The sequence below is a fragment of the Harpia harpyja genome, chromosome 9, assembly GCF_026419915.1.
Source record: "Harpia harpyja isolate bHarHar1 chromosome 9, bHarHar1 primary haplotype, whole genome shotgun sequence".
In the NCBI taxonomy this organism is placed as follows: Eukaryota; Metazoa; Chordata; class Aves; order Accipitriformes; family Accipitridae; genus Harpia; species Harpia harpyja.
Genome location: NC_068948.1, coordinates 42,347,439 through 42,361,770, shown reverse-complemented (window position 1 = coordinate 42,361,770; position 14,332 = coordinate 42,347,439). Strand labels below are relative to the sequence as shown.

Here is a 14,332-nt window from a genome sequence, read left to right as displayed (position 1 = left end):
ATTGATGTGGGCCATCATTTCTATGTTACATGGACTTCAAACATTCGTTACTATTAAACATATTTAAAATCACAGCTAACAAAACACATGGCAAAATTTCAGAAGGCAACAGCTTTCCATGTGTTTTTTAACTTTTGTAGCTCAGAGCATTATCTATGGTTCAGCAGAAACTCAGCTCTCCCCAGAATCCCATTTTATTATTTAGTATTGGACATCCAACGTATCGTCAGAGAACACAGTTTTACCCACCAAATCCTATTTTCCTCTGCCCTTGTTTTCTCTTTAAGCCCCTTATACCAGAGGGCTGTTTCTCCTCTGGATTGCTAAGTCATCACATCAAAAAGACATGTGTGATAAGATTTCCAGACAATTCTATGTTACAAAAATCACCCGTGAAATTACCAGTGATCATGTTGGCCAATAGAAAAACATAAAGAGGCAAATCTGAAAAACTGAATTCCAATTCTAAGTATTCATTTTGCCCACATACATGAATGATAATGACCAGAAAGCAAATAATAATTTCTTAGGAACTACAACTTGTTAATCTGATATTTTCACAGTACATTTATTAAATAGTAATTCCCTGGACTTGGCAGTTGGGAGGAATTATTGCCATCGCTTTTAGATACCTATAACAGGGACATGTACGTATGGAGTAGTTGTGAAGGCTTCTCTTATAGTTGATGGAGAGAAAAAGAGATTCCTACAATGCAATTAATCAGACCAGTTTTTGACCACTCTCTTTGTCTGAGATGAACGGACCTCTGGAAATGACTATTTCTCTCCACTGCCTACAAAGGAAGCGCTGAGTGACTAGCTCAGAGGTAGCCACCTACGTGCATATGCTAAATCCGGACAGATGACTCTCACTCTTACTGTCTATACTGTAATGTTTAACCAATCTTAACTAGTTAATTATGAAGATATTTTCACGGTTCACCACAAATATTTGTAAGTAATAATACAGATGCTACTCCCTACCTACCAACCCTGTTTTCTTTGATAGTAACTAGGCTAGCATGCCGGTTTCTTCCTCTAACTGTACCTTAACAATGCTATTATATTGTGGAGGAAAGAATTCACTAAAATGGTACAAGTGATCCAAATGTTTTATCCAGTTTTTCCTAGTACTCCAGGCGGTATTCTAGCATACATTCCCAGTGTGTTTCTACCCTTGTGTGCCTGCTTTCTATGTTTTCAAACCTTACAGAGACAATGTGAAATAACTACCGTTATCTTCACAAAACACATCAACGCAAATACAATTAGACAGCATATCAAGTGTTGATGCACAAATACAGTTGACACAGTTGTACTGTGGAAGGAAAAAACACAATTGTAATCAATTCAGATGAAAGTGTCATGGCATAGTAACAAAAACACAGCTGGATGTTTAGCTCGGGGTGGGGGCTTGCTGTTTAGATGGGGTATGCACCTGGTTATTATACTTCTTCCTTTAAAAGAGAAATATATGATTCAAAAGGATACTTACGTATTATCTAAGGGAACAACCTTCTGAAAATAATACAATTTGAGTTATTATGTAGGGTTTTTTTTAAATAAAAAGTTTCTTCTCTGGATATTTACCAGCCCAAGTCATATAATCTAAATATTTGGAATGTATTAACAAAATAGGATTTCATTTGGATATATAATATCCATTTATACATACATGTGAATTAGAGTGGTTTTTTTTCAGTTTGGATGTCTTATGAGGAAAGAAAGTCTAGGATATTAGCTGTTGACTTCCCTAGTGTTTATGCTATGGGAGAGGGTTCAAACCAATACTACATAAAAGTTTTTTCTGTATCATTTAAAGCATGAAAATCCATTAGTAAATTAATGCATATTATGCTAACCAAATCCATTCCAAACTAAAATATATCAGAATAAACGCTGTTGCACTGGAGCATCTCTGTACTGCCGCGGAGTTGATAGTGTCCCACAAAATACCTTTGTTGCAACTGGGTCTTGGCAGGAAGGTTTTCTCTCGAGATGCCTTTCTGTGCCTGGGCTTTTACATTTGGCAGAGTCAGGGTGCTATAATAGAAGCCATTTTGTAACGGGCAGATATTTATATATTCTTACAATTGCTAAGAACCTATTGAGCTTTCATTTTGTATTGCTCAGTGATGGTAGAATCTCACCTTAATCAGTCATTTCAGAGACACGTTTTTAACCTCTTTTTCAATCCATTTATGTCCATGAGCAGATAAATTTACCTTAATTTGTAATTCAGTGACATTTATGTTGGTATTTGAAATTCTAAGGCTAGCCTACTTCAAATTTGAACAATTGTTCTATTATCATATTGTTTCTGTACCCTGACTAGATGTGCATAAGTCCTCTGATTATGTTTCCTGCTGTGAATGTTCCCAAAAGTAAATCTGAACTTTGCCTCATGACTGTGATTACATAGGTGTGTCAAGTTTGCTTTTTGCAAGCGTGCTCACAAGAAGAAATAGAATACTGAAGACATTAATTTTTTTAAGCTACAGGAACAAATTCTTGGCTACTAATTCAACAATGTATTAAGTCAAGGGATTAGCGATTGTCATTTTAAACGTGGCAAGATTTTAGGCTGACGTGTACATCAGTGCATCTTATTATATCAGTACAATATTCTTTGATTTCACAGGTCAAGTAAATATATAGTGGTCTAAACAAATGAAAGTATCAGGTATCAACATCAACAAGAGGTAGGAATCAGTGACTTTTAACACTGCAGGTTACAATTCTCCATTTTCCCCAAGAGGACTGATTGTACACTGTAGGCTCGAACAGTGCAATTCTATGTAACAGAAGTTAAAACACTGATAAAGGAATAACCTACCACATAGACAAAGAACTGAATTACTGGTTCGGTTATAGTCCTGTTCTCTGCCAGCGCAAGCAGGTTATCAACTAAAATTAAATGTTTACAGAGGATATTACCCTGGTCTGTGATGAGAGAAGCCTCTCTCCTTGTTGTGTTGTTGGCCTAGCAACTCTACCTTTTTTCCCACTTCTGCAGTCAAGGAAACCGAGAACAACCAGTGATATTGTGGCCTCTTGGGATCATACCTGGAAACTGTTCTAATTCATGATGAGATTTAGGCAGCTCCAACCTGGCTCTACAATGAAGGCTGGATCACAAAAAACCATTTCTCCCTATTCAGATCTTAAACTTCAGATCCCCTATTCAGATCAAGACTAGGAGTGTCCAAGTTTCTCTGTATTTTTGACTAATTCATGTTGTTGAACAGTATCATGTTCTGACACTGGAAAGCAATGAACCTCAAGTAGAAAATACTGCAATATCCTAATTTGGAAGTCATTTAGGCATGATAATTTTTGTAACAATTGATCTGAAAGAAAAAGGTGATGCCTATTATAGCAAAAGTATGCTTTAAAGGGAAAGTTGGGCACACAGTCACATGGAACTCCGGGAGTACCCTTAAGTACTGCGGACTTAATTAACAAATGATGGGAGAACTTCTCAGTGAGCAGGCCAATTACCTTCCTTCTTACTTCTCTGAGTAGTTCTACTAATAATATTATCTTACTTTGAGAGGATTTCAGCCAAGTGAAATTCAAGTGAGTACAAAGACAGTAAGGTACTTTCTCATGATCCTGTAATCTACATTGCTTCTATACCTTTCCACCAGTCTTTCATAAGAATCAAATGGAAAAGACTGGCCAAATAGAAGTTTATAGTACTCCACAAAAAAGGACCTATAAGATAGACAAGGAATTAACAATTACCCAGTATCACCTACAGGACTTCCTTTCAAGTACAGGAAAAAACCTTGCTCAAGAAAATATCTGTATTTAGATGTTTAAAAAGTAATTTTAGTTGGTATTATCAGGGCAGTGGCCAATTGAAAAAGGCAAGAGTTCTTGTTCCTTTCCATTAATGGGAAAGCACAGGTCATTGTCCATGAAAACCAACAGAGTTCCCATTCCATACCCAGCCTGTAAGTCTGAGCTAAAGAGTTTTTATTAGGCTAGAGATGCCTCCCTACATTATTCTGACTAGGATTACCCAAATGAGCTGACTGGAGACAAGTGATAAATTTGGTTGTCAGAATCAAGAAAGGCTAAATTTGATTAAAATCCTGAAAAGTCCTGCTGACGGTAGGACTTGTTATTCCTCACTGAAAATAACTTGGGAGTGAAAGAATTGAGACCCTTTCCTTCTTCTTGCTGTAAAATTATTATTGGTAACATTGTCTTTTGATCACAACTAATAAAAATAGTATTAAAAGTGTACCACCTTATACGGGCAGCAAAATATTATAGAATAACACTAGGCAAATATCTTAATTATTTCAAAAAGTATTTTTTAAAATAAAGTTTCTACTTGCTTTGTCTATGTTTGCATTTGGTTTCTACATGTCAGAGTAAATGATATATGGAATGTGCACAGTCCCCAGAAATTAACCTGGTTTCATCTACTTTGTGATGAAACATGAAAATATTAGCAGAGGGAATTTTGAATGTATTACTTTCTTGATAAAATACAGTATTTAGGTATCTTCATACAGTATCTTATTCTTGGTGTTGCATTTCTCCAAATATGGGTAGTCTGTGATTAATCAAAGCTTATGTATACGACTGTAACTTTGGATTTTGGATACTTTATGTTTTCAAGATTTATCTATCAAGAATTTTTCACAGACCTCATCAAAAGCTTACATAAACAAGTCAATTCAAGAAAATAATAAAGTGGTTGTAAACATTTTTTTAAAGGAGGCCAGACGGAATGCTGTCAATCTATGCAGCACTGTTCTTATTCAGCTATGAGATATGATATGCAAATGGAATTTTTCTTAGACATGTTTATTATCTGTCTTTACTTACATTGCGAAGAAGATTTGTATTTGGTGGAGTTACATTAAAAGCATATCAATCTCATTGTTTACTTGGTGTCTGCATCTGTTTTGTCAGAATCATCAGTTACAGATTCCATATTTTCTAGGATGTAATTTAAAATGATATATTTTTTCAGAGTTATCTAGTTATACAGTCCATATGAAATACTATTTTTCACTACAAATGACTTCTTCAACTTGTATTAGGATTGGTCAGAGACAAGTGGAGATCAACAGAATATAAACAGTAGAAGGTCAAGATTAAAAGATTTCAGAAAATAATGCAGGCATGCAAAAGTTCTAGGATTTGGCTCTTCCTTTTAACTTTTATAAAAGCCTTTAAAAATTTCACCCTTATGGATAAGCTCCCTCCTGCAACCAACATAAAAGATGGGAAAGGACAGTTAAAATTATTTTTGTACAGGCCACCCATTTACACCACTTCATGGCAGACACGAGAATCTGAAATACAAAAGAAAATTGTACCTCATTCTTAAGAGCTGGGAAAAAAAAAGGTCTCAGAATAGTCAGGAAGATGGAATCAGTATTATGATGACAATCTACCGTCTTGTTCTGCTATTTCTATGCCATCCCTGTGTCTCTAAAAGAGCAAAAATACTTAAAACTTTTACTGGATGTTTCCCTAATGCATGGAGTCTTCAGCAGGCAAAGAGATGACACAAACTGCTTTATTCTTCCTGAAGTATTTGGTGCAAAATATACTTGGGAGAAGGAGACTGCTAGTAAGTATGTATGTCAGTGGCATTGCATCTTAATGAGATTGCTACCAGCTGGAAAAAATGAAACAAAATTCAAATTGCTTTAAGGTGGGTTGGGCTGAAAGCAAAGTCAGCTGTGAGCTTTTTAACTATTGCCTTCACTTGTGCTTTTGGTAGAGATGGGAAGACACCTTACCAGGCATTTTCCTAGAGTTGTAAGGCAAGAAATTTTATGTGCCTTGTTTTCTGGAATGTCTGTAGCTTTTTAGGTTGATATTAGGTAATGAGTTATTCTCTTATTACTAGGATGCATCCCGTGGGGGAATTTTTCAGCCTTGCAACAAGTAAGATGCAAAAACTGTTTAAATGGCCTTAGGAGGCAGTACCCGTGTCATCTTTTCTTAGTTACAATACTGACTCCAATACCTCAATTTAAAAGTCTTGAGGTGTGCTGTAAATGAACCAAAACATAACAAAACCTATGCTTTTAAGCACAATTATCCTGAAAGGCTACGAGTAGTTATCAGGCAAGAAATGGTATGATATTTAACTAGTGGTACCTGAGAACAGATCACTGAAAATACAGAACCCCCCACCTCACCTCTGCTAGCTGTATAATCTGAGTGGTCTCAGAGGTGTTCCCATACTCTTTTAACAAAGTTTTCAAGATAAATTATTGTTCTGCTATGCATTGTGGATATTGGCCCCCACTTGGTAAATCTGCTTTGTGAGTTTAGGGTGAATTTGGAAGCTGGAATCCATACAGCTGCCATAGCTTTTGCACTGTTTTGACCTAATATGCCTTGCTAAGAAATTTGTGTATGACCTTTCCGCTGAGGTATGGCTGCATTCTGAGTAACCTCCACCATATATATTACTTCTTATCCCAGATCTGTGCCTGTTTCTCATAATTCTTTTTACAACAGTATCAAAAGCAGATTTTTAGTGAGCAAAAAGAAATATAACGGTAAGTCATCAGCTTTTTTCTTGCATAGCTCGTGTGTGTGAAATGCAGACTGCTAAGCAGAATAGTTAGGAATCCGTGGCTTCTTATCAGTGGTAAAATTTCAGCTTTACATGCCATCTTAATAGTAGGATACAGTGTTACCATAAGTAATTTTTTCTGGTAATATGAGAAATGAATAACTAAGGATCCATTGCTGAATAATGAATAAACTAAAGGCTCAATTAGCACCTTTCAGCTTTAAGATAAATTTAGTGCCACAGCTATTTGAGGCAAGAAGAGATGTCACTGAGAGTAAAAAGAACAAAAGAGCAACCATTTGAAATGCTGCTGTTAAACCTGTACTGTGTGGTTATTGTCATACGTTTGTCTGGTTTGTGAAACTCTCACTTAAGCTATTAGGACTGCCTCATGCAGAAAAACCTGCAAGATTTGTTCTGATTACTATTAACAGTAGCAGCAGATCATGTATGTAGCATCATAAATCAACCTATCAGTTCTCAATATTTGATTCAAGAGCCTACTTCAAACAAAATGAATGAAATGATAAGGGTCACGAAATGATGAGCTAACTAATTAGGTACCTTAAAGAAGAGAAGGACAAAAGGGAAACTTTTCTGACCTTGGCACAGGAGAACTTGTACAATATGAGAGACAGAATTTAAGGTCTAAAGAACAAGTAAAAATGTTGTCACAGGTTTTAGTGAAAATATAGAAATTGTGGTTGCATGGCTAGGGAGTTTGCAGGACTATAGGGAATAAAAAAATTGTAATTGAGGAAAAAAATCTGAACGCTGAAAATGTCCTTACATACAATGCAAACTTGAATAGGAGTAATAATTACCCACCTCCCCCTTGCCCTCTACGTGCACACGTATACACACAAAGGTACTAGCAGTGTTGATAGAACACCAAAAGAATTGTCAGTATGTGTTATAAAATTTGGAGCTACAACTGCTAATACTAGTAGTAGTACTATAGCTACCAATGCACAGCTGAAAAATAACAAAAGATCAAGGAAAAAACGTCATTGGATTTTGGTTTATCTTTAATAACAAAAATAAATCCATCTATCATTTATATGTTTTGGGTTTGGGGAAAATAACTATTTACAAACTTGCTTGAGGCTGAAAAATAACAACTTTGCCCAGCCAATCTAAATCACGGTACTCCTATGTTATTGTAAATACCTAGATTGAAAATCCATGCAAGCTTCCTCAAAAGATGGACTTACATTTAGCCGCTCATTTTGTTACCTAAGCATTTTTAAAGTAATGAATATTAACCAATATACAATACCTACTCCTTTATTATTGTTATAGACAAAAACCTATTCTTGGAATGATATGAAAGCAATCCATGATACTGACAAAATCTGTATATCCCTATGAATATGTGAAGCCATCCTGACTAGGTTTTGTCATAGTATGACTCAAAATCTATGTGGTCAAATTTGGCTTCTGTTCTTATAAGGTTGACTAGACCTATGAACAAATATACGTAGTGAATACCAACAGAAGCCACCTTGGAACATGTGCATATAGAGAAGAAATTAATCCTAAAACACAATGATACTGGTCATGCTTCAGTATCTAATGGTAATACAGTAATGATGAGAGCATATAAGAATGGGGAGCTGAAAGTCAGACTATTCAATTTCATATCTATGCTTACAAAAGTTTTCAGCTGTAGATATTCATATATAAGAAGAGTATAAATCCTGCACTAAATACTAAATTTTCATCTGTAAAATGGTCTGTTGCTGGCAGTTAGGTATCCCCCTTGCAATGTTTTTAAACACATTATGTTTACTTTCATCCTGTTCAAAACCAGATACAGGCTCGTTTCAAAACCTACTGAAGTCAACTAAAAGACTTGCTTTTATGGTAAGTGGATCACAACCATAGCACTTTACAGGGTTTGGGTGTTTTTATTCTTATTTTTCCCTTAAACAATGACAGTGATAGTTATTCTGCTGAGGAAGAACTATGAATATTCTCACACCAAAGTGTCGCGTATCATAGGCTGCCGTTTCACCACAACTACTTAAGCGGAGTTCCTTTAGCTCATGTTGCAATCTCATTTAGTGCCAAGTAGAAATATCCTTGATCTCAGGAGAAAAAACAAGTTTGAATAAGAGGAAAAACCTAACATTATTTAAGAAACTTAAACTCTCCAGAGCATGAGTGGTGAAAAACACACTGAGAATATTGCTAGAGATGCTTACACTGCTGCACTAACTGCATTCTCCAGATAAATTAGGCCTTCAGTCTCTTCAGATAGTTAAACTTGCACCTTCTCTCAGTTCATCTGCAACTAACTTGCTTATTAAGAGACATTTTTAAAGTCTGATGAAAGGAATTTAACCACTCCAGTGTTCTTTAATGTTCGATGTGTGTTCAACATAACAAGCTTCTCATAATCCCTAGTTAGGAGCCTGCACAAAGCGACTCAGATCCCTCTGGCTTGCGGTGGTGGGTGTGTAACTGCAGTAACTGCAGCTGGGCTGTAAGGAAGGTGTGATCGTCCCTCCAGAGAGAGGGAATTGGAAAGGAGAGGCTGAAAAGAAATCCTAGTAGCTGCTAAACCTTGAAAAGGATGTTAGGTTCTTTATGGTAGCAGAAATTTGTGGGTTTTTTGTTTTGTTTTGTGTGGTGTTTTTTTTCTTCTTTTTTAGAGGGGGGGTGTTGGTGGAGGAGAAATGGTAGCTAAAGAAGTTGATGCATCAGGATACCAAGGCCTTTTTGCTTTATTGTGAGTGAAAAAACTTACTTTAGGTCTGTATAGAACTTCATCTAGATGGCAAAATGTTGTAAAAAAAAGTATTAGCTTGGCTTTTGAAACCAGGAGCTAATTAGCCATTGTACAATGCTGTACTTAAATGTTTCTGGTTGCAGAGTTATGTTTTGTGAAGTAGAAGTATATCTGTTTTTTGGACTCGGCCCAAAGCAATTTCATATCAAAACCAGAACATGGATAACTTCCTTCATATTCAGCTTATGTAAAAAAAATAAAAGGTCCTTTGAATTAGAGAGTAACTACGACAATGCCTCAGCTGTCTGAGGTGTACCTGCTGAAGCTCTTGCATACAGCAGGATTGTAAGACTGTCAAAGCTTCTGAATTTCAAAAGAAAAGCAGAATGAGACCAGGCGTAGGCTGCAGCTGTAATCTGTGCTTGGTAGCATACAAGTCCTCTCCCATGAGTCACACTTTAGAGAACACTGTGGATTCTGTTTAGCCTCTTGGGATTTTTTTTTTTTTCTTTTTTTTTTTTTTTTCCCCCTGGGCTGCAGTCTAATACTTCTTCTATTCCCCATGTCCCCTTCTGTGGATAAAATAATGTTTGAGTTGTTAAGATGGAACCTAGGAAACCCACAGTTCTGATGTAGATACCTTCTGATATAGTTCATATGATTAATTTTATATGTGGCCCAAGGCTGGAAATTGCTCTCTACCCTACCTACCAAATTCATCCCTGATAATAGCCCTGCCTCTTACGCTGACATCCACACTCTTTCTTCCTTTCTTTCTCTTGTTGTATTAGGAACAGCATTTTAATCCACGTTTATGTCTTGTGAGGCTGATAACTTCAGCAGGTTTGTCAGGTTTTCTTTGTCCTTCCCTAGATTAGACCATCATGAGAATTACTTGAATTTCTTTCACAGTCCTGCTTTCCTCTCCCCTTTTCCATTTTGACCAGCTCTTTGATGCTCTTCCTGCATTACGGTGCTCTTTCCTCTCTTGTTTTCTTTGAGCTACTGTCTCTGAACTCCCTTATGCTGTTCTCTCTTCACATGAATCTCCTATATTCCTTTTTTGACTTTATCTCATGTTGATAACTTGCTGCTCCTGCATACTCATTCAACCTATGTCTGTTTTTCTGTTTTTCCATTCACTAAGGTTCTTTTGATTTGTTCTCTGTGAAACATTACTCATTCTCTGTTGCTCAGTTCCCAACTTTAATTATCACATCGCCAGTCCACTCCTCCCATGCTCTCGCTCAGCCTTTCTGTGAATTCAATGTTCATTACTTCTGCTGAAACTGTTTCCTGTATTTTGCTTTCCTCCTTCCAAAACCTTTTGCTCTACCTCTTCTTGCAAGGCCCATCTTGCCAACTTCCGGCCCTAATTCACTCTCAACAATGTCTTTTCTCTAGCAAAACCATTCTGGTGGAAATCTGATGACCCAGACCACTTCTTCCACCATGGATTTATTCTCTTCTCTTCTCCCTGCCCTCCCCCCCCCCCCCCGCCAGGTGTAATTACATTGCATATGTGCAGACCCATCTTTACAGCTTCTGAGTCAGTCCTTTCCCTGGCCTTTTTCCTTCTCTATAGATTTCTGCCAATTTCTGCCAATGTGATATAGTAAGATGTGCCCATCTGCTTTTCTCAGTTCATCTTTCCTTCCTCTGTTGCTATCCCTTCCCTTTTCTTTTCATGGATACAGAAGTTTCTCGGTTCCTCTGGTTTATATACCCTTTCAGCTTACCCTAGAAATCTTACCTAGCTTCTGTGACTTCAGTCTCTCATTCTTTGCCTTAATTTTTGCCTATCCTCTGGTTCTTTCCCTTAAAACACACAAGCAGAACGACTGTGATTTATTTCTGTATACAATCTCAAAGATGCTTTCTTATCCATCACCACAGATAAAACTCGTCTATTGTTTCCATGGTTCCTATTTACTGGAGCATCTTCTCCTTGCCTCTTGCCTGGCCTTGAGCTTCAATATTTGAATCTTCACTGGCTGCTTTTCCTTATCACATTAAACAAACTTTTTGTCTTCAGGACACTGTTATCTGCACCCAGGCTCTCAGGTTCTTACTATAGAGATTCTGATTTTGACCTCTGATTAGCTCATACCTGTCACTGGAACAGTCTAAACCAAGCATGTTTTTGCTCTGTTATGTGACCTTTTATGCACAGGAAGAGAAACTTCCTTTTACAAGGCTACATTGTTATCCTGTTTCAAATCCTTCTTTAACTTTCTTTTGCTATGATAACTACCAAAATTTCCTTATGCTTTCATAAGGTATTGTGTGCAATAAGGTCGAATGAGTTGACAGGAAATTTGCCACTATATTCATGACCAAACCTAATGTTTACCAGTTTTTTTTTTATATAATGAAGTAATCTCCTTAAGCTCTGTAAGACCCATGAAACAGCAACCCTGTGGTATGCGAGTCTTAGCTCATGAGTCACCCGCATAAGAACTATGGTAACACTGATGATAAAAGCTAAACAGCAACTCTAATGAAGACATAACCTACACTACTGTCATCACCTGAGGTGCTTACAAAACACTGAGTGGGTACTGTGTTTTGTTTGTTGTTTTATTACAAATTTTTAAATGAGTCTGATATTTGTATGTCCCTAAAGCAGATGCTGTGTGTGGTGTTTCTCCTTGCCCTTGTCTAGCAGCCAGGATTTTCTGCACACCCACTGTTAGACCCACTGTAATATTCTTGTAATAATTCATTTTTTATGGAAATCTAAAGGTCACCTCTAAAATGACTGCTGTGGCAGATTCTGGTCTTAGTTAAATCACTATTAAGCACAGGCAACTCCATATGCAGGCACTGACACTACTCTGAATTTTCAGCGATGCAACTCAGAATAGAACTGTTGTATTTTTGGCTCTGTTCAAGAATCAGTCAGTATTAAGTTGATGGTTGCGTTGATGCTTCTTTTCACTGTTTGACAGTAGTTTGTGGATGTTGCTAAACCAGGTCATGATTTAAATACCTACCAAATATTTAGGTATTAATGCTTTATAGGATTTATGTTTCCAACTTACTTCAGGAAGTGGGGTGTGCATAGTTAAAAGAAAGTAACTAGTAGATTCTTGTATTCTACTGTGGTCTGGATCTTAGCTGAGCTGGTGAAAACTTCAATGCCACTAACTAAAGATCAAAACCTATCTTTATAAAAGCAGGGGTTGAATGCTCGGTTTATAAAGAATACTTTGTTTTCAATATAGGTCCTTACGTTTCTCTAAAACTTGGATCAAGTCTATATGCTAAATTTTGACTGGGTGATATACTTAGCTAGAGGACACCACTAACTAGCATAACTTGTATTTCGATACTGCTGAAGTATGTTGGATGTTTTCCAAACAATAGACAAAGATATGATGTTTAAACCTATGAATATAAGATCTCACTGCAGAAAATCTTTTCTATTCTATATCAGTTACATCTAGATTACACACTGATAGGTCTATGACTACATGTAATAGCAGCAAGTTATTTTCTTTGGGTTCTCCACTATTTCCTCGTAAAAATTCCTTCTGCCATGTATCCATAGGTGGCAACTAATAGGTGAGCTCAGGTTTTACACCACAGATCTGAGTGTTTCTATAAAATCACAGTAAGAATCAGCAGATGAGAACCTAATGAACCTACCAACTATCTTTCTGGAAAGTACGCTGGCAGCAGTTTTCTATTGGGCTGGTAACAGTCAGTGCTGGTGATAATAAGGAGCTCATGGTACGGCATTAGTTCTGGTCAAAGCCCTTCTCATCCCCTGCCCTGGACTGAGGATTTCTGAATTAATTTTTTTTATCACTGTCCTTATACCTTCTTTGGTAACCTTAACTATCCCTAACATGCACACATACCTGCCTTACGTGTATGTGATGTTTTGGTTTATAATTACTTGATTTGACTTTCCTTTAAGAACCCCCTTCTTACTCAGCAGCTTCCATTATTCTGTATTGGTTATTGTGTGTGTGGTCCTGATCTGGATGTGTAATGTACTTTAGCTAGACTGTGCTATCAATATGAATTTCTTGACTGACACTGCTATTACTCTCATTTTTTAATCTGTTGCACAGACATTAATTCATTTTGTGGATCTACCTTGGGGAGTTAGTGTAGAGATTAGGCCCTATTTCTTAATTAGAGATCAAGATGGATCAAGTGAAAAAAGATTACTTTTTCAATATTTGAATATATACAACACAGCTACCATTGAGGCTGATAATACTTGAAAACTCAGTGTGTTTCCTGATCACAAACAGTATCTCAAATTGGGCATCTAAGAAATGAAAATCACAAGCAGAGATAATCTTTGAAAAGAGGGGCTTAAGGGAGTTAATTAACATCACAAAGAACCACCATGACAAAGAGGAGTAGAATTCAGTAGTGTCCAGCCAAACATTCAACTAACTTAAATCATGACACTTCTTTCCTCACTCATCTGACTAATAGAATATGCATTTTAACTGCATTAACAAATAAACCACAAAAGACAACAGCTTTCTCTGCTATGTTTTCTTGTTCGACTGTTAGATCTGGCCCATCCTTTGTTTTGGATGGATTACAGTGCCTTGATATAGAAGTAAAAGTTTTGTCATAACTTGTACATACAACTTCTGAGTATTTGAATATTAATCCTTAGTATCCTTCTAAAATATCTTAAAATTTTCCAAATGATTTTTTTTCAAACAAAACAATCTTAATTCTATCACAAGAGGTCATATTGATATCTGTACAGCTCATCTGTCAAGTTGAAGCTTAGATTCAATAAAAAGGGTGAAAAACACCAATAATAGGTTGTTACCCTATATGTGGAAAGATAGAGGGAATATCAGGGATTTCCACAAATACTTGCAGGCAGAAAGTTGTCAGGTTTGGTAACTTTGGTTTATGCTTCTGGCTCTGGAGAGACAGGTGTTCTAGAGGATACAGATTTTTTCTGATTTTCCTTAATATAAAATCCTTTCTTTCCCTTTTCTTTTCCCTTCTCCTAAGCCTCTAGACCAGCAAGTCCAATTACCCTTGCCTAGTAA

The 14,332-nt window shown here is 36.7% G+C and overlaps 2 protein-coding genes across 3 annotated transcripts in view; one reads left to right on the top strand and one right to left on the bottom strand.

Annotated features, from left to right (window-relative positions):
* Positions 1–14,332, bottom strand: part of RSPH14 (radial spoke head 14 homolog) — a 102,975-nt gene that overhangs the window by 22,151 nt on the left and 66,492 nt on the right. The window lies entirely within an intron of this gene.
* Positions 1–14,332, top strand: part of GNAZ (G protein subunit alpha z) — a 73,672-nt gene that overhangs the window by 3,840 nt on the left and 55,500 nt on the right. The gene's annotated exons all lie outside the window — the stretch shown is intronic.